Here is a 23,115-nt window from a genome sequence, read left to right on the forward strand (position 1 = left end):
CCGATAATAGCACATTGCATTCCACTTTCCATTTTGAGAAACCTTGCACTGCTCAATCAGCTTCAACTTCTGGAATATCCTCTTCCAGTTCTTTAAATGCCGATCTCCAGGTAATTCTCCAGTGGGGCAAAGGCAACTTAGTTGATTTCAATCCTTATAAAACTCAGTCCTGTCTTATATCTCGCAAAAAGGATCCTTCTGCTCCTATGCTTATCTTTAGTGACACTCCGATTTCTAGGCAAAATGATATATCTCTTTGGGGGATTACCCTGACTTCTAATCCCTCTTGGCACAAGCACATTACAAATATTGCTTCCTCTGCATCTAAAAAACTTGGTTTTCTCTTTCGCTCTCGGCGTTACTTTTCTTCCAAACAGCTGCTCACTCTGTATAAATCGCGAATCCGCCCTGCCTTGGAATATTGTTCCCACATCTGGGGTGGTGCCCCCAAAACCTCTCTCAGGCTTCTTGATTCCATTCAGAAGAGGGCAGTTAGGTTAATTAATGATACCTCTCTAACAGAGTCTCTCCACGCGCTTTCTCATAGACGTACTGTTTCTGCTGCATGCCTTTTCTACGGATACTTCCTTGGGCACTGTTCTTCTGAAATGGCTTCTACAATTCCTGCTCTCTCTTTCAAAACAGTCCGAACACGTGCCGCCACCAGCCAACATCCATTTACAGTCCAACTTCAAACCCACAGAACCAACTATTCATCTTCCTCATTTATTCATTCGACTGCCGTTTTCTGGAACAACCTTCCTTCATACATATTTCCTGAAAATTACAATCTACAGAAGTTCAAGTCCAATGTCAACAAATATCTTCTTTCGTCTTCTCAACCTCCAACCCAAGCACGGTACTAAGTACTAGAGGTTCTAATACCTCTCGTTTGTATCTCGCAAAAAAAAAAAAAACCGTGTTTGGAGTTTCATAAAAAAAAAATAAAAAAGTGGTGAAAAATAAAATTACTTATTGTACAATACCGAGTACAGTATTTACTTATGAAGCATAAGGACTGAATAGCGATATGTAAGAGTGGACGGGGTAAAAGTCCACTCGTACGCGTTGTGACACCCTTTCAACAACCACAAATAATGCAATCGTTTGAATATGCCTCGCAGCAGAATAAACTTGGTATTTCCACGAGCTGCGCTAATTTTATCCAAACAAATAACTCAGAAATGGCAATGAGCTATTCATATAAAATATGACACACCGCTGTGCCAGTTCGTTTCCCTAGTTGGTGGTCTGTCTGTCATCAGATAGCAGGGTGTCTCTAGTAGCGATTCCCCTGCCACCACGGAGGGAATGAAGTTGTTTACGTGAGTTGACACGCGGTATATACGAAGGGGCACTTCAGAAATTACAATATAGCTAATGTATACAGCCCACAAAAGCTGTACGAAGCACAAGAACAATGCTCCCCACGCTTATTTTCTGCGGACTTTCCTTTAAATAGTTACAGGGCGTCTCTCGTTTTAAATAAATAGCGGATTACCCTTTCGGAAATGTATTTGTTTAAGTGCAGCAACCCAAGCAACTCGTGGAAACACTATGAATATTCAATCTATTTAAGGCAGTGAGTTCTAAACAAAGTGGAAGGAATACTTTACTGGTGGGATGTAACTGCTTGAAACTTGAATTGGCCGAATACTAATGAAAACTACTAAAAAGAAGGTTTCGCTGTAAATTTAAAACCAAGTTTACTAGCTATTCACAAGCCATTACTGAATGGTTAAAGTTGCATCTCATTTTTAACCCGAGTTGCCAAAGGAACTAATACTATGAGGCATCAGTATATTGTGTCTGTGATTGACCACATTCTTCAGTCGGCTGTAGACTGAAAGAATGGGTGAAATTTGGCTTCGTTTGCTGGATTCAAAGAACAACTTTCTTGGAAAAAGAAAAAAAAGTGCAACCGTAGTCTGAACCCGAATAACTCAGCCACGTTGGGAAAGGGGGAAAAAGGTAAGAAAGCCGCTGGAGTCATTGATGGGATTCGAACTCAGGCCTTTACTGTGCTACAGAGAGGGCCTGACTTAATCAGGCTGATCATCTGTTATACAAGAGACTACCAAAAAAAGTTTCCATTTCTAGATTATAATAAATGAAAACATGGCCATTCCATGGCGTGTCCTTCCAAATAGCCTCCTCTTCAGAAGTAATACACCTTGTCCAGAGATCCTTCCATTGATAGAACCCTCTTTCGCTATCTTTTGTAGCGCCTCTTATCTTTTGTTTGATCTCCCATTAAATCTTCTTCTCCTCCTCCTCCTCCTCCCAATGAGTTTAATTTAAGCTAAAAGCCGAGATTAGACTAGACTAATTACGATTTTTGGTTAGAAATTGTCACTTAGCACAAGTGATCCAGATTTCACCGGAATTTCACGACCAGTTTCCCCATAAAAATGAGAAATTACGGACCCTATCCATAGGAATAGTCTCTGTAATTCTGCCAACTCATCAAGACAAGACGACTGTTTCTACGAATTAGCTCTCAAATTCCTGTAATGTTTTCGCCTAATCCAGCGGTGGATGCGCACCCCGAACACCTCGAATCTTCAACAAAGAACAACCAAATTTGGCAAACCAGTCAGATAGCAAAATACTTGCTCTCCCAAGTTGTGAAAACTTTTCTGTTAAATCCATGATGCTAATGAAACTGAAATCGCTTCTGAGCACGATCTTACTTACCTATTGAGTATCGCTTTGGAGGAACGAAAAAAAAAAAACAAAACTGAACAATACTAGATGAAAAGGCATATCCTATAACACCAACTACCACCAGAAATGCATATAATCATCATTGATTATATGCATTGCCACATAAAAGTGAGTACAGAAATTTCTGGGTGGCAGCTCATGCACTATCATTTAAATAATAATCTCAAGTTCGAAAGTGATCTGGGAATCATTGCCTAAAAATGGCATTCCTTCCAGAAAGATCGCTGTCATTTAATGTTATGTGGAGAAACTGCTTGATTTCCAGTCCTACTAAGACCGAGGAACTTATGTGATTTTTTTTTCAAAACAGGGACAAAATATTTACGGACATTATTGCGGACTCCATATGGCATGAGCTGCCTCAAGGCTTATTCTCAAACAACCAAAACAAGTGTCATTGAAGCAACGTCCATAGTGGAATTAAAATTGTTACCATTAACAGATGTTTTGTTTTGGATTATGATCCAAAACAAAATATTTGCGGCCGATTCCGGTTATCATTTCCAATGAAAATTAGCAACTTGCTAAAATTCACGCTTGATACAGCCCTTTAGCGAGAGATAGTTACAAACATTATGCGATAAGTCTGTCAATATCAGTCCACTTTGAACACATAAAACTGCCACTCACGTTTAGAATCCCAGACCAAAGAATTAAAATTATAAAATCGCATTACGGGTAATATTCGTCCTCCGTGATAGCACAGTGGTTCGTCACGTGCAACTCGTTTAGAGATTTAGTTTCGAATCCCGTTGGAAACTGGAGGAATTCTTGGAGGCATCTTCAAGAATTCCTCCAGAAGGTTTTTCAGTCCGCACACACAACATGCAAATCGACTCTGAACACACTTATGAGCATAATACAAGACGCCAGCGCGAAAGCAAAGAGAAAGCGCCGTGATTAAGTCTACATAATCTTACTATTATGTATTGTAATAGTAGGGAGATTATGTATCTCCTGGATCGTGGAGCTTGGTTAGAGGAACAAAGCAACAGGGGAAGCTAATATTTCAGTTAATCTACCTCTCAGTTCTAGTACTGATTAGTTAACTGCCATGGAAATTCTCTTCATTACAGTAAACTTAATCACTACATTAAAACTGCTTTTAAGCGCTCCACCAATATAGTTTTCATTCAGTCTCTCTCTCAAATTTCATCGCGTTTATCTACTTTATACAGACAAAAGTAAACGTTAGTATCAGCCATACAGTGCAAGGAGGCCACAGCCTTTTGATGCATCGGCCAAAAAAGTAAAAAGTAGATAAGAAAACACAAATTATGCGATTCCCTCCTCATCCAGTTGATCTTTCGATTTATTCAACCTGATAGCTTCAACTGCCTGCGTAGGCAACTTATTCCAATAATCAACTCGCTGGCTAAAAGGAAACTTTCTACAATGTAGTCTAAAACTCTTCCCGTGTAATTCAAAATTTATGATTCCAGTTCTGGAATGCTTTATAACAGCGAAAATACCGCCTCCTTTCATTTTACTAACCCCTCTAAAGTCTTTATAAACTTCAATTAGGTGCCCAGTTGGCAAACTCTGTAGTCCACGTAATCGAAGTCTTTCCTCGTACAGTCGCTCATTTGTCGATTGCATGGTGACGCGAGTTGTCAGTCCTTGGACCCTTTGAAAAAGCTCAATGACATGTTTTCAGATGAGTTCTCCATACTTGGATAGCATTCTAATTGCCTTATACAGTGGGATTTTTACCTCCCTATCTCTACAGGATATTGTGCGATAAATCACCAACAAGACACCAAGGGCTTTGCTGGCCGTTTAAACTCCTCAGAGAACTTCATATCCGCTCGAAGAAATGAAATCCCACGAAGTGGTCAAGTTATTTCTGGGTATTTCTGACTATTCTTAAAGTCATCCCGAAGGAGAACTGCTTGGCACTGATCGTTAACGATTCTCACAATCTTTATACGGTCTTCAAATTTTGATATCATGCCCTTTATCCTTCGTCTACGCCTCCGGTATGCTTAGGCATTAATGTGCATGAACAACGGATCTGGTTGCCACAGAATGAGAATATTGTCAAAATTCGGCATTCAACTCATAAGATGAGACTTAAATATCAGCTGCAATTGCGTTTCAGTCTTTAGGTGAGCACATTCTGGAGGTATGGATGTTTCCCCACTGACTAGCATGCAGTTCTAATGACTCGTCAAAGTACCCTTTTAAAAATTAGAGAAAAGCGGATAGAATTTTATTTACATCGCAGTCCTTAACCCCTAGCAAAGACTATAAAATAGTCAGTATATTCCGAATAAGATTACACTTGAAGTGTTTATTACATCTCATTCAAATAATCTAATTAAGACGTTTAATGAGATGTTTCCCCCCATTTGTTAGCGCGCACACACCTCCCGGTAAGCAAAATTGGGATCGCTATTCATTCCGGAGGCGATAGTGTAAGTAATATTACGTAGGCGTAGCTAATCGGCTCATAGATCTCTTCCGGCAGCAGGACCAAACAGCCACGTATGTAGGTCACCCTCATGGAGTCACTTCGCATATGTACGCACACAGACATACAAACTTTCATTCGTAGGCAGTATTAATTTCTGTTGATCACGCGTTCCGGAAACGGAGCAGTATAAATTACCGCCCTGCAGAGATTTGTATTCAGTTGGTGTAAATTTATGCCGATAATTCTTCGCAGTGATGGATTTGCTGAAGCGCAGCTGCACCGAATTCAGTTACTAAATGACACTAATGAAATTATTTCTTTTTAATAGTTCACTTAAAAAAGGTTTTAGAGCAAATCTTTAATTAAGAAGTATTTGAAAGACACGGTCTTAGTTCGTATTTTTAGATCTATGGATCGCACTAAATGTCTTCGGTACTCCTGATGTATGACCGTGTGGGAGGTTTAACATCCCCCCCCCCTTAGCTCGCAAATAATAATAATCGAAAGTTAGTGTCTGACTTGCATGGGTGCTTGTTTGGTTCTTTACGCTTATGGACTGTCGCTGCAATTTCGACTGCAAAGTGGAGAACATTTCCTTGTTGCATGACGGATAAAGATTAGAAAGAGAACTTGGCCACGCTTCGGAAAACAATTTATTCTTAGTATTGTCCGAGATTTGCATTACTTTTGCCATTACCTTCCGAAATTACTTTTGATGATTGTTCTTGAATCTTTCATTTATTTATTTTTTTATAACTACACAAAATCGTGAGTAATCTTATGCACGCGAAAGAAGGTAAACTGAGCTAGGATTTAAAGTTAAAGGGAAATGACAAAAATGTCCTGTGCCCAAAATGAGAAGGTCACGAACTGCTAATTATCAATTATAATAATACTTAGTAATACTATAATAAAATTATTTTATTCTATAGTAAAATCAACTTCAATGCGCCTTGTAGACAAGTCAGGAACTTGACGCTATTTCGCCTCGACTCTGCCACCACGGACTTTGTGAAGTTCAGTCCACTGAACAGAATCAGCAACTGACTGACTTTTTTGACAACTCCCAATCACTGATGAACTCCACCACAAGTATGCCTGTTCTCTTGAACTGCAAAATGACTAGCTCTCATTTGTTTATGTAGTTTATTATTGCATTTATATATATTTTAATTACTATTTTCCTATTGTCTAATTAATAAATTTATTATTTCTTTTACCTGTAACTTATCTTAATGCAATTTTTTTGCACATATCATTTTAATGTTTGAATCTACATCAATCTTCCTGTTGGATCTCTCATTATTTTGTTTATTGCTCAGCTCTCAGATTCACTGTTAATAGTTACCTGTTGTGTATCTTGTTATTAATAAAAACAAATAAAAATATACTTTGACAAATAATTGGACCTTTCTGTGTATCAAATGAAAGATGCTGTTTTTTTTAATCAGCAATAAAACCACAAGTAATTATAATTTTTGTGATTTAAATTTCGAAAATAACAGAAATCACAATATACACTGTTTCTGTGTAACACAAGTGTTTCCCAAACAGTGTTTCACCATATCAGTTCATTCACAAGCAACAACTCTACTCCCAAATGGACGGATTTTCATGAAATTTTATATTTAGGCCTTTTAAAAATAAATGTTGTGCCATCCCAAATTTTATTAAAATCAGACAGAGAAATCAGACATTATTATTTCTTTTTAAAGTAAAATTCGTATGGAGAAAAAATATAGATTAAATGTAGTTTTAATGCAGCCTTATTAGTTTTAGGCAGTCCGTGCACGCTCGCGTGTACTGTTATGTAAGACTCGTGGGCATGGTGTCGCTCGTGAATAGAACAGAGGAAGGACACTTGAAAAGAGTAATATGGGAAATCAAATAAATAAATTTGCTGTTTATACTCCGGGATGGTCAGGGAAGTTTACAAGATAGAAAGAATACAGCGTGTAGTACATATATTGAGTGTATGCCTCTCTACCTAAGATATGAAAGTGGTTCTTAATCGAAAAAGGTTGGGAAACATTGCAATAGGTTTTATACCACATTTCATCTAAAGAGTGATAAAACAGGGTGGTCTATTGCGTGCGTTATGTCGCCAGTTATTGTTCCAGCCACTATACCGTGGCTGAGGTTTTTTTTCCCTAATTTTTTTTTTTTTTGTCTTTTATTTATTTCCTTCATTAAAAATGATTGATAACCGCAACTTTAAAAATTCGTTTTCTTTTTTTTTAACTTCGTGATGAAATAAGCGATTTTCAGATAAATTTTATAATCGAAAGTGAATTCCTCCTTTTAAGTGGAATTTGAACAGACTAATCTACAACACATCAGCGATTATTTCAATATGCTGCAACATTAGCCATTGCTTTAAGACAGCTATACCATGGAAGACAAAACTGACTGCAAAATTTACAGGCCAGATAAAAAGTTCCCCCTTCACACGTATTTATATTGCAGAGTGTAAAGTACCTAGACTTTGCAATGTAAATCAAAAGGAGGAATTTGCTTTCGATTATAAACTTTATATACTTCGAAATCTCATATTTTATCAGAAAGAAATAAAAAAGGAATTTTAAGGTTATGGTCATCAATCACTTATAATCAAGGAAACATGCAATTCATTTAATTCAAAGGGAGCAAAAATAAAGAAACAAAAAAAAAAAAAAAAAAAACGAAAGTAATCAGGCACATATTCGATTTAAAATTACTTATGGTTATATTAAAGGCATAAAATAATTATGCGTGAACATATTATCAGCTGAAAGTTATAATTCAAATCGCTTGGAGATGAGGGTGCTTTCGTCAATAGTGTTTATCGATAGCAAATTTTATGTTATCAGTGTTCAATGCTTGGTCAGATTAGCGCGTTTGTTCCTATAAGAATCCATCCACTTTAAATTATGAGAACTAAGTTCATGTCAACCTCAGGCTACCAGCTGGAGCAGTGGCATTTGTGTTCATTCCTGATACTGCGCAGATTCAAAGAAAATGTCTTGGAACCGTTCAAACACAAAAACTGAATGTCAAACATACACGAGTATATCGGTAAACTTTCTGTTTCCTTAGACCAAAACTCAAGTAAGGAGCTTCTCCTTCCTATAATTTTGCTTTTCAATTAATCAATAACTTATTTATTAATTTTTACACATTGAATTATTGTTTACTTGTCTCTGATACCAATTATTTCCCAATAAATCTGCGAGTTCATCTGTCCGTCCGTCCACATGTAACAACTCGAATTCCAATAGGGGAATTCACCTTAAATTTCATATTTGAATATTTTAGAAAGGTGTTGTCTCAAATTTCATTAAAATAAACAAACTAAATCCGACAATTCCTTTTTTTTTTTCAGAGACAATATTTTAAAAATATTTCACTCCATATTCAACTACGTCGTGTGCTCGGTTGCCATTTTACCTCAGTACAAACTGTTCATGCGATAAAAGGATAATTACCAATAATTCACATTTAAGTTAGCTGATAAGCATAAAAGTTCAAAAATTTCTTTAAAGCATTACCTTTTTAATACGTAAAAAATAAAAGAAATTCTCTGTGTGAAAATTGGCATTGGTGCGAACCAATATAAGCAAGTAAATTACGGTTATCCATTCTGAGAATCGTTGAAATGAGAATAGGCTAACTACATTCAATTATATTGTACATCATAACGATAAACTTCCTTTAATGCACGAAAGAAAACTCGGTGGAAGTTCGTAGAAACTAGCATCATTAAACACCAAGAAAACGTATGAGAAACTTATTGGAGAACGTACTCTACTCTGCTCTGTCAAAACATCTGTTTCACTCGAAGAAGTCCACATATCTGGGGCTATTCCTAGGTATTACGCAGCCTTGCAAATCAATACTTCCACCTCAGAGTGCCATTAAAATACCAATAACTACCTCACTACAAGCTCGATCTTACACGTAATGCAAATTCTACGGAACAACAAAATCTTCAACACGAAAAGAAACAGAACATGTTCAAATAAGTTCCTGAAAGTCCTCACCCAGTTCATATCCATGTTTTGTTTCCATATCGATTTATAGGATTTTTACCTCATCTCCTTATTTACTTTAGATTTAGGAGACTTTCGGAAATATCTGTGGTTTTCACAAAAATATGCCTTTTCTCCATGTTTCAGAAGAAACATTTACTGGCCGTGTAACACACACATAAATATAAACCCAAGAATCTTGGGTTTGTATTGCAGAATACATTCATTGCATTTTTGAATTGTGCAGTATTTTAAATGCAGTATTTTGCGATGAAAAGTGTATGGTTATTTGACATCCCTGGCTTCCAACGACAGTTTAGTCGGCACTGATTACCTAATCTCGAAAATGTTTGCGCTCCACTTTTTAGAAAGTGTTCCCAGAAAGATGACTCACAATAACTGCAAATCACATACTTGAGGCTGCTGTCTTTCCAGGTCAAGAATCTTGACCTGGAAAGAAACAATTTTACATCTCGAGCTCTCTGGAAATAGTCAAAAGATACACTTTTTGCTTTAAGAACAACTTGATTTAAATTGCTTTCTTATGCAATAACTTTAATTCTGCTTTCATAACGAATTGTCCTGGTATTGCCCTACTTTAAAACACATTTGTTTGGATGCAGCGTAATTGGCAGATTAACCTTTAAGGCGATGCTGCAATGCCATCGCTAAAAGGATAGTCTGCATTTAGCAATTGTCTCACCATTTAAATAAATATCGAATTAACCTTTTGAAGATGTTATCTGTTTGGAAGTAGTGCAATACAAGGGCAACTCACTGTATTGGCTAAGCATTTTAAATCAGCAAAAAAAAAAAAAAAAATTGTATGATCCTTTCCTCAAAAATTAAACGAAGTTAGGACTATGTCCTCATAGTCCTAACTTCATACAGTTTAATAATTATTTGATATTAATTAAAATTACAACGCTAATTGCTTAATCATTAAATACGCAAATTCATACATTAATTATTGTTATTCTATCTCTTTATATTCTTTAAGTTGAGGCTATTCTATCCCGATAATAAAAGGGAGAAGGTAACCCTGTACTATTTGCTATATCCTTGTTGGAAGCTTAAGTTTTTATTTCCTTTAATGACCGTAAACAATAATAGCAGGACTTTCTTCTCCTTACTACAGGACCTATCAAACATCTTATTGTTTTTGTTCTCAACACAAAGTGAATCAACATTACATAGTATTCACGTGCTATGTTATAGAAAGCTACACTACATAAACACAAATCGGGCTTTTGTTTGAAAAAAATGCTAGTTTTTAAGAATAGGAACTGCTGTTTCTCATATTCAGAGTCCTGCTATTATTAACGTATTCTTCTAAGCTTGTTCTACTAAATGGTATGAAATAAGTTTCTCTTACCTGTATTGGGAGCCCGTTTAGAGCAGCGGCTATTTCTCTTTTCCTAAGAGGTCATTTATGGCATTGTTCTCAGGAAACTGAAACAAAGGGGAAAAAATATTGTACTTCGTTAAATAAAGCTAAAAATGAAGACTGCTTATTTCACTTCACTAACTAAAAATTAAAATCCTTAATTTAAATGAAAATAAATGTACCTTGACGATCTATCAAGATAGAATTTAGTAAATTATCTGCAGAAGTGCTTTATTTATTCACAGAGTAAGTATCATTATTTGAATATAATTAAATGTCGAAAATTTGTGTAAATTTTTATTACTGAATTCTTATCAATTCAATATCACTAAAGAACTTTAGAGAATGGTGCTTTAATCGGAAAAAAAAAAACTGTCAAAAAAGAAAAACTTAATAATGAAACTGATCTTAAGTTCGTTTTACATATTAATTTTCAATACACAATGAGTGAACCACTTTTGATAATTCCTAATTAAATAAAAATAAACAAACACGAAATAAGATCGTGTGCAAACAGCTAAACGACAATGGAGTAGGAAACCCATTCCACGACCAGCACGCAGTCCAATTGCTTCTCCCGTTAAAGAGATTAAAGTAGTTGTTGTTCTTCTTTATGGTCCCAAGAAATCTTATTATTAAAAGCAGCTCTAAGAAATTCAGAATTTTAATTACGTTGTTAATTTTGTGCCTAACAGAGTTCATAAGCAGGAAATCTCGAGTCATTACAAAAGAAATGTTTTTTTTTTAAACACTGAGCGCAGAAATGAAGAATCAAATACCGAAAAGATCCTTGAGTAAATGCGGCAACTGTTTTTGTTTTTTTTTTTTCTCCCCAAGCTCTGCTTTAAACTAAGGAAGGCATCAGTGGAACACCACTTAAAAGAGGCCATTTAAAACGCGCAAATGAGACAGATTTAATGATCTCCATCCACTAACTAAATGCGTTCAGGATGTTCCAGCGGCAGGTCTCGCGTTGCGCAAAGCAATAGAATTATCTTATTAAGCATTGTATGCCACGAAAATCTATACCCATTAAATGTTAAAACAATAGAGCAAAACGACAAAAAAAAGTACTTGAATTGAATTTAACAAAGCCAATGGCACTGACGAGAAAAATATGGAAAGTTTATCGTACAGTAAATTACAAACTTTACATTACCAGGGGTAATATGATCACACGAAAAAGACCAGGTCCTTATACGGTTACTTCAACCTCTCAAAATTACTATTACCACCAGGTTGCCTCGGTGTTTCAACACAAACAGCACTTCCATTCCATTTCAAAATACCATTTAATCGTAATTCAATTTCGCCACTCTTAAAATTGTTTAGAATGCGAGTGTCGTCTCTGAGATGTCCAGGCACTTTGCCATCCAGTGTACATTGAGAATTCTGATCACCATTTAACATCTTGTGACTTCAATCGTCCGTACGTTGTCATCCGAATGTTCATTTTAGCCTTTATATTGTATTTTCTATTGGCCACCTATCGAGTCACTCCGAAATATAAATCTGTTGACTTGATCTTTAAGAAGCACGAAGTTACATGCTTTCCGTTCAGTTTAAGTAAGTCTACCTAGTAAGGAAGAGATCAACAGAGCACATATCGACAGTTATATCGAGTATGATTCCAGTACAAGAAGGACGAGTCCTTGTATTGTTTGGGCAATTGCTGATTTCATTTAGTAGTACTTAACTGAAATTATGGAAATGATGTGGTCCACTAATCAAAAATAAGGGGGTAAAAATAATGCCATTCTTTACTCTGTGTTAGTGGTAAAAAAATTCAAAAATTCCCACCAACCGGAAGGCCAGATACAGATTATTGAAACGAGTGCTTAGAAGCTTGTCTTTGTTTTATAGTGTTTCTGTACTTTAAACCCAGAATCGGACTGTTTCGTCTAGATTTCGTGTTCTTTCCATCTCAGTGACAGCATGTTCTCTAGAACCATTCTTGATGCACTGATAGGTTGTCTTAGTCTGTATTATGAAAAACAAATGGGGTTTGGGTGGATTTGTATTAGCGATAAGTCATTTGTAAATTACGTGATTTTCTACCAAAAGAAATTCCGTTATAATCGCAAACTCCATTGAGGTATCGTCAGGTGTAACCATACAAATGTTGAACCTTGACGACTCCACATATCACCAGAGATAGCTGAAAGGCTTCCGATAATACACAGACAATCAGGTACTGTCCTGCGGGGCGAAATCTGGCTTATGGAGTAGACAGATCACACAGCATGACAGGAAATAAAGCTCAGCACAACGTTACAAAATTCTACAGGTCCTTACACGTATAATATAGATGGTCCGCTTTCCGGGAACCTCAAAAGGAACTTAAATGAATCGTGTCAGTTAATGGAAGAGCACATAGTAACAACGTGTAAGGACTGGTCATTGCTTCCTGTATTAATCCACCTGCTTCCAGGAATGAATTTTAGTTTAAGCTTGCTGGTTGTCAGCGGCTGAAGCAGTGGGTATTGTGTTGATGCTGTGGATGACTGAAGGAATGAATTAGCAATATGGCGGATGAGCAAAGTCGGTTCTGGGAGTTGCAGAGTGGAGAATGAAAAAACATCGTAAGAGGCGAGTAGGAGGTCATTAATTAGAATCCAGAAGCTTGAAGTTCTGGGAGACACCATCCCATATATGGGGAAAAATATTTAAAAATTTTACATTTGCACGGAGTGAGTTGTTTAGAAGAGAAATAATGCCGAGAGCGGGAAAACAAATCCAGTTTTGTTTTTTTTTAAGCAGAGTTAGCAACATCTGTGATGTTCTTACTCCAGGAGAAAGGTTATAAGTCAGGATAATTCCTAATGGAGATATGATCTCGTGTAGAAATCTGAGGGTCATCGATAATGAGCACAGGTGCATACGACTCTCCTTTTGCGAGAAATAAAACAGGACTGAGTTTTAGAAAGAACTGAAGTTAACTAAGTTTCTTCGACCCCCTTTGAGAATGACAGGAGATCGGCATTTAAGAAATTGGTGGTGGAGGAATTAAAGAAGTTGGAGCTGTTTGTGCAAGAAAAGGTTTCTGAAAATGGAAGGTGGAATATCAATAATATAAAATAGGAAACCAGTGGAAGAAAGATGGAAACTTGGGGACCGTCAGCATTACTGGAGAAGTCAGACAGCAGTCTACCAAGAGCCTTTTCCGGAAAGGAGGGGGACATATCTCTCAATTGCGACTGACTAACGTAACCCCACTGTGAAGAAAAAGCCCATAAAAAATTTACACGTTACTCATTATATTCGAACTCGGACCTTTTCCATCCGACGTGGTCTTGAATTCATGACGAGTCCTATAATGTTCAAGCTCCTAATTTGACAAATTGTGGTTCCAAGCGCGCAGAGAGTTAACAGAGACACAAGTATGATTTAATTTAATCAAGTATCATGGCAGCAGCGGCCATTTCAAAGAGTTTCCAAAATGCTTAGCCACCTCTTTCACTTGCTTTCCTTCACGTTAGGTATTTTGCATTTTCGATTTCTTGGAGTTCTACAACACATCGCTCATTCCAAAATTAAGCTCTGAATATTCGTTCTGTTAACAAGCATCCAAGAGTGGACCACTTTAATTACGACTGTACTGTATGTATGAAAACACCTTTCGATTATGCATTAAATATCATATTTATATTAAATTTAACAATAAAGTTCTGGACTAACAAAAATAGAGCGTCACAGATTGAATGAACTTTCAAATTCCGGAACTATTTTCATTACTGAAGAACAAATGAACATTATTGAACCATATATATTTATATTCCGCAAAGGAATATTTTTCTTGTCGTAATCACGCAAAACATTGCATTTCACTGATAATTTATCTTAAATCCGAAATAATGGAAGAAGAGTTAAGAGCCTACAGCTCGCTCGCTCTCACTCTCTGGTTACTGAGAGTGAGAGCGAGCGAGCGCGCAACCTTTAATATTTTCTGCTAGCCTGCTCAGAATTCCATGAATATGAAACAAGCGTAATTAGATGTGTTCGCATTTACTAAAGCGCAGTCGCAGCTTGAGTGCAATTCGATATCCTGACTTCCTCAAGGCTGTTTTTACATGCAATACATCAAGTTTAAACAATTTCGAAGCAATCAGATCCCAGATTTAATCTCCGGAAACATCCTGGAAAATACCAGCGAACAACTCTGCGGAAATTCCCCATTTAAGGACTTGCACGGTTTAATCGACACGGCGGTAGGCGAAGAGAGAAGAAGGACCCAGAGACCAAGATAATTATGAAACTCTGTGAAAATTATGTTAATGACTGCAACTTTCCACTGAGGTTAGCTTTACAAGAACTGTGCGACCAGAATGTTTCCTTAAATATGCAAATTCCTCAGAAAGCTAGATAGCCACCTGGAGATGCCACGGCTTTGTGAGAAGATTGCGGCCTTTCATAATGGGAACCTGTTCCAAAGTGATTTAGAGAACCAGGCAAGAAAATTACCTGTGCGTATTCCATGGGATGTTAAGATACCATGTTAAGACATGAAGCCTATGAGTTTCAGTACCTCTTCTTATATTCGTAAAACGGCCATTTCATACAATACTGATTAACGTTTCGAATCTCCAGACTGAAACACCAGGGCACTGCAAGTTAAACGACACGAATATTGTCCTTCGGGAGTTGTCAACTCCAACTGTTAAATCACACGAATCAGTTTCAAATAGCAGCTACATTTCACACGCATTATATCAGCAGCAAGATGAAAGGTTTAATCTTCTTTGGTTCTAGTATATGGAAATTTGTTTTCTCAAATCCATCCTGATTTGTCTAAATTATTTCTATAAATCGCTACAATAAGACAAAGGCCTTTGGGGGATAATTTCTAATTTATCAGACAATTAACTGATTGAATGGAACTGTGTTCATTCGAAACAGCATATTTCTCGTACTCGTGTTGCTAATAGTTTCAACGATTACGAAAAGATCAAAATAACACCATGCCTCCTCGAACTCCAGCATTATGAGTTTCCAATCAAAAAAAAAAAAAAAATACTATTCCCCTCCCCATAAGAGAAGAATTTTCATGACGAGGAAACTTGATAGCGCAAAGACAGAAAAAAAATGAAGCCATGTGTGAATATCACGCGAAAAAACAAAATTATCGAACTGGAGTTTGAGAACGCAAACTCCACTTGAACGCAAAAGGGCGCCCACAAGTGAAAATTTAATGAAAGCAGTAACACCTACGATAATTCCACTTTAAAACTGACTTCTCCTAAGTACTGCTGCGTTGATTAAATGTTTTCTGTTTCAGCAAGGCACGAATGAAACTATACTTAATCGCTAGTTACTAATTGTGCATATCCACTGCTGTCTCCAAGTGGTAGAATGGTATGAATTCCAATTCATTTCAAATGGAGAACACACTGCCTCTAAACATTAGTACACTTAATAATATTTAATGTTTCTCATGACTTTGAAAATAAGAGAAAGCAAATTCAAAAATTATCTATGAAAAAATTAATGGAGTTTTAAGAATCAGGTTTCGGACTAATAGGACTTCCAAACAACCACACGCGTACTCCTTCGGGATTTCATTAATAGGCATTCGATAAGCTTTAACAACGATACCTTTATCACAGTGTACTGTACTGTACGGAACCAGTCCAAGTGAATATTAAAACAGCATACAACAAAACCAGAGGCACGCGGCGGCAACCCACTCTTGTTTAGACACAGTCAGTTTACTATACGAGTAGGTTACCATATATTAAGTAAAGGATAAGGTTGTTGTTTCACGAAATAAGAGCTTCAGTTCTTGATGCGTGTACTCGACTCCTAATGGAGATATTCCTATGATACTGACCTACGACAAGGGCAAATAACACAGCTCAAATGTTTCCATAACTGGGTGCGAATGCAAACACTTGCCTTTTTACAACAAGTTTGTGTGGCTCGTCACCACTGACAATTCAAGAATGAGTGCAAACACGATCCGGCTATGAATGACTTCGGAATGCAACCCATACTAATGTCTGCAACAACTGCTGAATCACGAACTAATTACTCCACAGGGACCAAACCAAAGGGCACACATAAATGTGCCAATAGGAAAAACTGTTTCCGTGGTAATCTCGGTTTCCGTAATGACAATCTAACACTCCATGGAGATTTTTTATTCCAAGAGACTTGTTTCTCTGTCCCTCTATTTTCAATGAAGAAGTCTTCAACACCCTTCACACATCTTCTAAAGCAACCTAAAAGCCCGCATATGTGACTTAGAGTACATAAGTGTCTGGAATCAGAAGCAGCATGTTTTTCGACCAATGTCCTGAGATACTATACTATTTGATGGATCGTTGTTCATCAAATTCTGTGAAGCCATCTCTTGTTTGCTCATAATCTTGTCACAGTTATTGTCAATCAAACTGCAAGTCGTGTAGCCATATAAACCAACCCTTTTTAATTTTCTGGAATGCGATTTCATCAGAAGTACATTGTCATTTGTTTCTCAATGGTGCTGTTTCGCAAAGCAACTAAGGTTATGAAGGGTTAATGTTTTGTGTAAATAGAAGCATCGATGGCTAGTTTTCTTTCTTCTGGATGAAGGAGCCCTGGTTTCAGTGGAGGGGGGAACGGAGGAAACGAGCGAGAAGAGAGATTTGAACACGTGCATTTATTTCCACACGATGTGGAAAGACAGAAGCCAAGACCACTGTACTAACTGCAAGGATGTAACAAAAGTTACAGGTTTGTGTCCCGTCAATGATGACCAACTAATCTGGCAATCTTTAAAACACACGAAATAATAAATAAATAAAATTCTGTTTATACTCAGGGACGACCACACGATCAGAAGAGTTTTACAAGAACACCAGAAACAGCACGGTATCTGCCGTCACCAATACGGATTGGGAGAAAATTTTCCAAAATACGAGGAAATTTTCTTCTCAGTTCCATCGGCACTTAGGCAAAAAATGATTGGGGAAAAATGTTTCTGAGAATACACGATGAATTTCTTTTGGGAAGGAAAAAAAATACATATTATATAAAATGCGAGTACCACAAAATTCAGAGACATCCTATCTGATTCTTTTGATTTAAATTTTAGCTCCAAAACACTGAATAGTTTCAAATATTCCTCCATAAATGTGGCGAATAAAATCTGAATCTCCTCGGATTTTGTTTTCTTGTAGTTAAGTCGCTGAATAGGCGCACAAATTAACAGAACGAATTGAGTTAATTCTTATAAGCAGCAAGTCCTGCGTTGTCTCAATTTCACTGCTTCATGAAGTCCATTTTTCATAAGAAATCTTCTAAACTCTCTTTCCTCGGCCACAACTCACTTGAACTATTACACTATGATTCCTCCCATTTTCAAAGTGCTGCTGCTGTTATATTCCTTGTCAGATACACCTGAATGCCCTTTAACATCTTACGGCATCCTGTCAAATCCATTTGCTGTTTCTCTCGCTCTGTACCCGTTCTAAAAAAAAAAATTACCTCCGAAAATTACTTTTTTTTATACAGTTGAAACTTGAGTTTCTCTAATTTAAAATTTCTAATCGTGAATTAATAATTACACGAACTAATTATACCAACAACTTAAAAGGATATCGCCAACCATTGCAAAAGTCTCATTAACAGTATCTGCCAAAAGAGCAGACAATTCTATCACCCAACTAACACGTTTAATGGTTTTCTAACTACAATCCATTAAACTATGTCAGAAATTATGTTAAATGAAATTATGACAATATCAACAGGCCCAAGTATTTATAATCACAAGTGATGATCTCTCATCCGAGGAATTTTCAACCTTGATTCTTTCAGGATAAAAACAACGCCGAAAGGGATAACCTACATAATTTGAATAGCCCCCCCCCCCCCCTCTCCTTGGTTGAACTTTTTCGATTTCCTGATCCGAATACGTTTTCTGATCGCATCACTGATATCAGTCTTCAAGGGCTACGCCCTTCTGTCTCGCTGCATCCCAAACTTCCGTTCTTCATTGAAACAAACAGTTCTCTGACAACTGTGCTGAAGGAATGTTTCTGCCCACACCAAATCTAATCAACGATTGTAAATAAGTTATTTACAAACAAAACTTTGTTTTCGACTAGTTCGTATAGAAAACGCCTCTTGAAGAAAGCCATGTAAAAGGCGGATGCAATTTCCTTAGACCGCCTTTTACATCCTATTAGCTGTTGAGTCTACATCTAAAAGCTGACACGCTGGTTTTCTCTAATTTCTTTTTGATGATAGCGGTTAAGATCTCCAACAACACCGAATACACTCCCCTGAATCTTATTTTTTCAAACAGGAATTTAAAAATCCTTATACCAGAACGTCTTAGACCACTGCCACTTATCCAGTTGTTAAATCCTATCTAACACCTTTATACTCGAATTCTGCTGATGTTTTCTTTCTCTATGGACATTTACCCATTTCTAATCAACGCTTATCAATCAAGCTTTTATTAACACACACACAAAAGCCATCTGCATCAGTCAGGTGTTGAGTTTATAGCAAACACGTATTTTTTAGTGAAACAAAAGACCTCCATTACACTTTCATATCTTTGCTAAACCTGCGCCGTGATTCTGACCCATCTACTGATTCTTCGTCCTTGTAAAAGAAAGCTTTTCAGAGAAAATTTCTCGAAGCTAATCAGAAAAGTTCAGGTTACGTTGTCTCCTTGGAGTACAAGTACAAAAGTGCAGGGGATGGGGAGGGAACTCTTCCGATAGTTATTTTTTAATCAAAAATCCCAAACATTTCTAAATTACTTTACACTTATTTGCCGTAATGACCAAAGCAAGTTTCTGGAAGAGAGGAAACATTAACGTTGGCTGCCACACAAGAAATCAATGTCCAATAGTGGCTTCGAATCGATATCTATGCACAGAACCTTGAAGGATAGTAAAAATAACAACGCATCACTAAGTTTGTACCGAGTTCACACTGTATAAAGTATTATTAACCACTGTACAATACACGGAAGGGCGGTTCAGTGGGAGAGAAAATGAAGGAAATTATAATACGATTCTTGCAGTCGAAGTACAGAGGACATGATACATTAGTGACTGCACATCATGGTGTTGAGGTTGCTTCGTGAGCGCCTGCCTGCGGTAATGATGCAGCCGAAGTCATCAGGACAATTTCCAGAAGGTAATTTAGAGGTTAGCGCATTAATATATGCCATTATTTTGAAACATCTTATTATACAAATTATGCCATTTATATTTTATACTTTGGTTCACTGCAACTGGCTTGAGGATTAATAAACCACCCTAGATATTTCGTAATGATGCTAAAAACAAGACCGATTGATCGAAGGAGTATTTTTGGTAAAGTGTATGTAAAAATGGCTGTGAATAAAAAAAAAAAAAAAAAAAATTGCTGATGCACGCTTTATTTCCTTCAGCATGTACAGAAGGTGGTTTTCATGGTTTCGAATAAAAACAAAGGTATTTTTACCAGCTGTTTACGAAATACCACTAAATCGAAATATACAAAGAACTCTCCGCATATCACCGACTGACCAATCCATATTTCAACATCGTGGTCAATGATTCCAAATGGTATCGTCATGTCTCTCCATGGAAAGTTTTACATGCAATATTGCTATGATTCCAAGTAAACTGGCAAACCCAAACCGCATTAGTTTCATGCATCTCATGATTACCTCAAACGTGAGAGGGTTAACCTGTGTTACTCTAGAATGACTACTGGGGCGAAACCATTTTGTGGATTTAAATATCCACAAGTTATATCACAACAAAGTCTTCCCAATAACCATAAACCAGTTCAAAAAGAATTAATCGGAAAGTATCAGAAAATGCAATGTGTATTGCTGCAATAATCATTCAGTGTCAAGTTTTGGTTACGAGGGAATCTGTGTCCATTTTGCACCGATCAAAGAAAGTACTCTTTAGAAATATGACGTTGACATCTATTAACAAACTTTAAGAGAAGTGTGACATCGGCTGAATATCACACAGTGTGATATTCGCGTTCACGTATAACAGTGTTTCATTAACATGGCTAATGATGCAAGAAAATAAGCTTATAGAGAGTCGGTAAAAAAAAAAACACGACACCTCCCATTTCACCTCTTCATTCCCTGCAATAGTTTGTCCAGTTCTTCCCTGAATTTAAGCTGTCAACTTCCACAACAGCAGATGGAATTTTGTTCCACCAATCAGCCACACGATCCGCACATCTATTCGGCAACCATCCTTCCTCAGTTTGAATTTATGCCTCTTCATATACGCAATCCCATCAGCACTGAGCTTCCTCAAACCATTCAAAGCCTTATATACGTCAATCAGATCACCTCGCCGGTGCCTAGTCTCAAGATGCGGCAATTTGCAGAACTTAAATCTTTCTTGGTAAGGGCACCCCTTTGTTTTCGTTATCAATCTCGTTGCCCTTCTCTGTACTCTTTCCAGCAGCTCTACATCCTTCATAAAGTGAGGCCAACAGGCCTTTATGCAGTACTAAAGTGTGACCTGATCATTGATTTTTACAAGGAGACGATCACCTCCTTATCCCTGCTAGCAAAATTCCTCTATATTATTGACAAGACCCGATGAGCAGCTCTGGCATCCTATCTGCACTGCTCAGAAAACTTGATACTTGTCTGCACAATTACCCCCAAGTCCTTTTCATTCTCCACTACCATGAGTGTAATACCACCCAGTTGGTACATTCCTCTGGGGTTACTGCTACCCATACTTCACATTTTTCAACGTTAAACTTCGATTGCCATTTCTCAGCTCATCTGCTCAACTTTTCTAGATCCTGTTGCAGTAGTATACCGTCATTACTATCATTAATCACCCTGCCAACCTTTGTATCGCCTGCAAACTTGAACATTAAGCGTGATATGCCTTCATCAATATCATTGATAAATATACAAATCAACGATGGAGTATCACGCGATTCAAAATTATTTTATAATTCAAATGTCAGTTCACTTTTGTGTACGTGAAAGAAAAGAAAACAAAAAGTAGTACTATCAGAATTTCTTTCATTATGGTGAGTGGATGAAATCTTCGAGTTAAACACATTTTAAAGATGAGTCACGAATGCTTCAGCACATTGCGACCCCTCAGGTAGACAATAAACATATTCAAGAATGACAAAATAGATCGCCATTTGACACAGGGAAAACACTTCGATAGTCAAATAAAAGAAGTACGATTAAAGTAAACGCTGCACACCAGAAATTACGGCCTTTTAAATCAAAGGCAATACCAGTCACTAAATTAAAAAGCCCTAGTTCAGATTAATTTGATGTTTATAATAATAGAAACAATACTTGAGTTGTCACTAATAATGTCAAATTAGTACTTACTTCTCGTTTGTAATGTCTGCAAGCGTTTTCTTCACCACTTTCTTAGCATTAGTAGATGTATATGATGCAAGAAAGCAAGTTTATGCAGCATCAGTCAAAAAAAAAAAAAAAAAAAACACTCCCATTTCACCCCTCCGTTAGTTCGAAATACCTGTCCAGTTCAGCCTTAAATTTATTTAGGCTATCAGCTTCCACAATAAGGGATGGACGTTTGTTCCACCAACCAACCAACTACCCGCTGGCTAAAGGCAAATTTCCACACATCTATCCAACATCTGGCTTTCCTCAATTTGAATTTACGCCCTCTCAGGTGATTATTCTGAGCAAGAGGAAGAATACCATCAGCATTGAGCATACTCAAACCATTCAAGGCTTTATACACCTCTATCAGATCACCTCGCCGGTGCCTAGTCTCCAGACACTGTAATTTACAAAACTTAAGCCTTTCTTCATAAGAGCAACACTTTGTTCCATTCACTAATCTTGTTGCCCTTCTCTGTACTCGTTCCAGCAGCTCCACATCCTTCTTGAAATGAGGCCTCCAGACCTGTATACAGTACTCAAGGTGTGACTTGACCATTGCCTTATACAAGGGAATAATCATCTCCTTATCCCTGTATATCATTGACAAGACACCATGACTACTCTTGCAGCCCGTCTGCACTGCTCAGAGAAATTCATATCTGCCTGTTTCCCCATATGTAGTACTTTACATTTGTCAATGTTAAACTTCATTTGCCACCTCTCAGCCCATCCTTTCCAGATCCTGTTGCAGCAACATAGCGTCAGTACTGTCCTTAACAACCATGCCAACCTTTGTATCGTCTGCAAACTCTGACATTAAGCTTGATATACCATCATCAATATCATTTACAAATACAGAAAACAATGGACCCAACACTGAACCATGAGGGACTCCGCTAATAACATTAGTCCACGATGAGCAGTGTCCATTGATTACCACTCTGTCTTCTCCCCCTCAACCACCCATAGCAGCAATTTGTCTCCAATGCCACACTGCTCCAATTTGTGCAGCAGTCTTCCATGTGCAACAGTATCAAAAGCCTTTCTAAGATCCAAATATATGATATCAAAGTTATTCCCTGCATCCAGTTCTTTTGTGACTGCATCATAGGATCCAATCAAATTGGTCAGGCAAGACTTCCCCTTAACAAAACCATGCTGTGTCCGAGCTATAACTGAAGTCTTGTCTAGATGATCCTGCAGTGCTTCTTTAACCAGTGCCTCCCTTAAT

The 23,115-nt window shown here is 37.2% G+C and overlaps 1 protein-coding gene across 2 annotated transcripts in view; it reads right to left on the bottom strand.

Moving 5' to 3' along the window:
- LOC150084527 (junctional adhesion molecule 2A-like) overlaps positions 1–23,115 on the bottom strand; it is a 204,347-nt gene that overhangs the window by 93,408 nt on the left and 87,824 nt on the right. For both annotated transcript variants that reach the window (XM_090375291.1, XM_090375290.1), the window contains one exon: positions 10,526–10,602. The gene's annotated coding sequence lies outside the window, so the exon portion shown is untranslated. The remainder of the gene's footprint in view (positions 1–10,525; positions 10,603–23,115) is intronic.

The sequence above is a fragment of the Mastigoproctus giganteus genome, chromosome 6 (assembly GCF_048544385.1).
Source record: "Mastigoproctus giganteus isolate SK-2022 chromosome 6, ASM4854438v1, whole genome shotgun sequence".
In the NCBI taxonomy this organism is placed as follows: Eukaryota; Metazoa; Arthropoda; class Arachnida; order Uropygi; family Thelyphonidae; genus Mastigoproctus; species Mastigoproctus giganteus.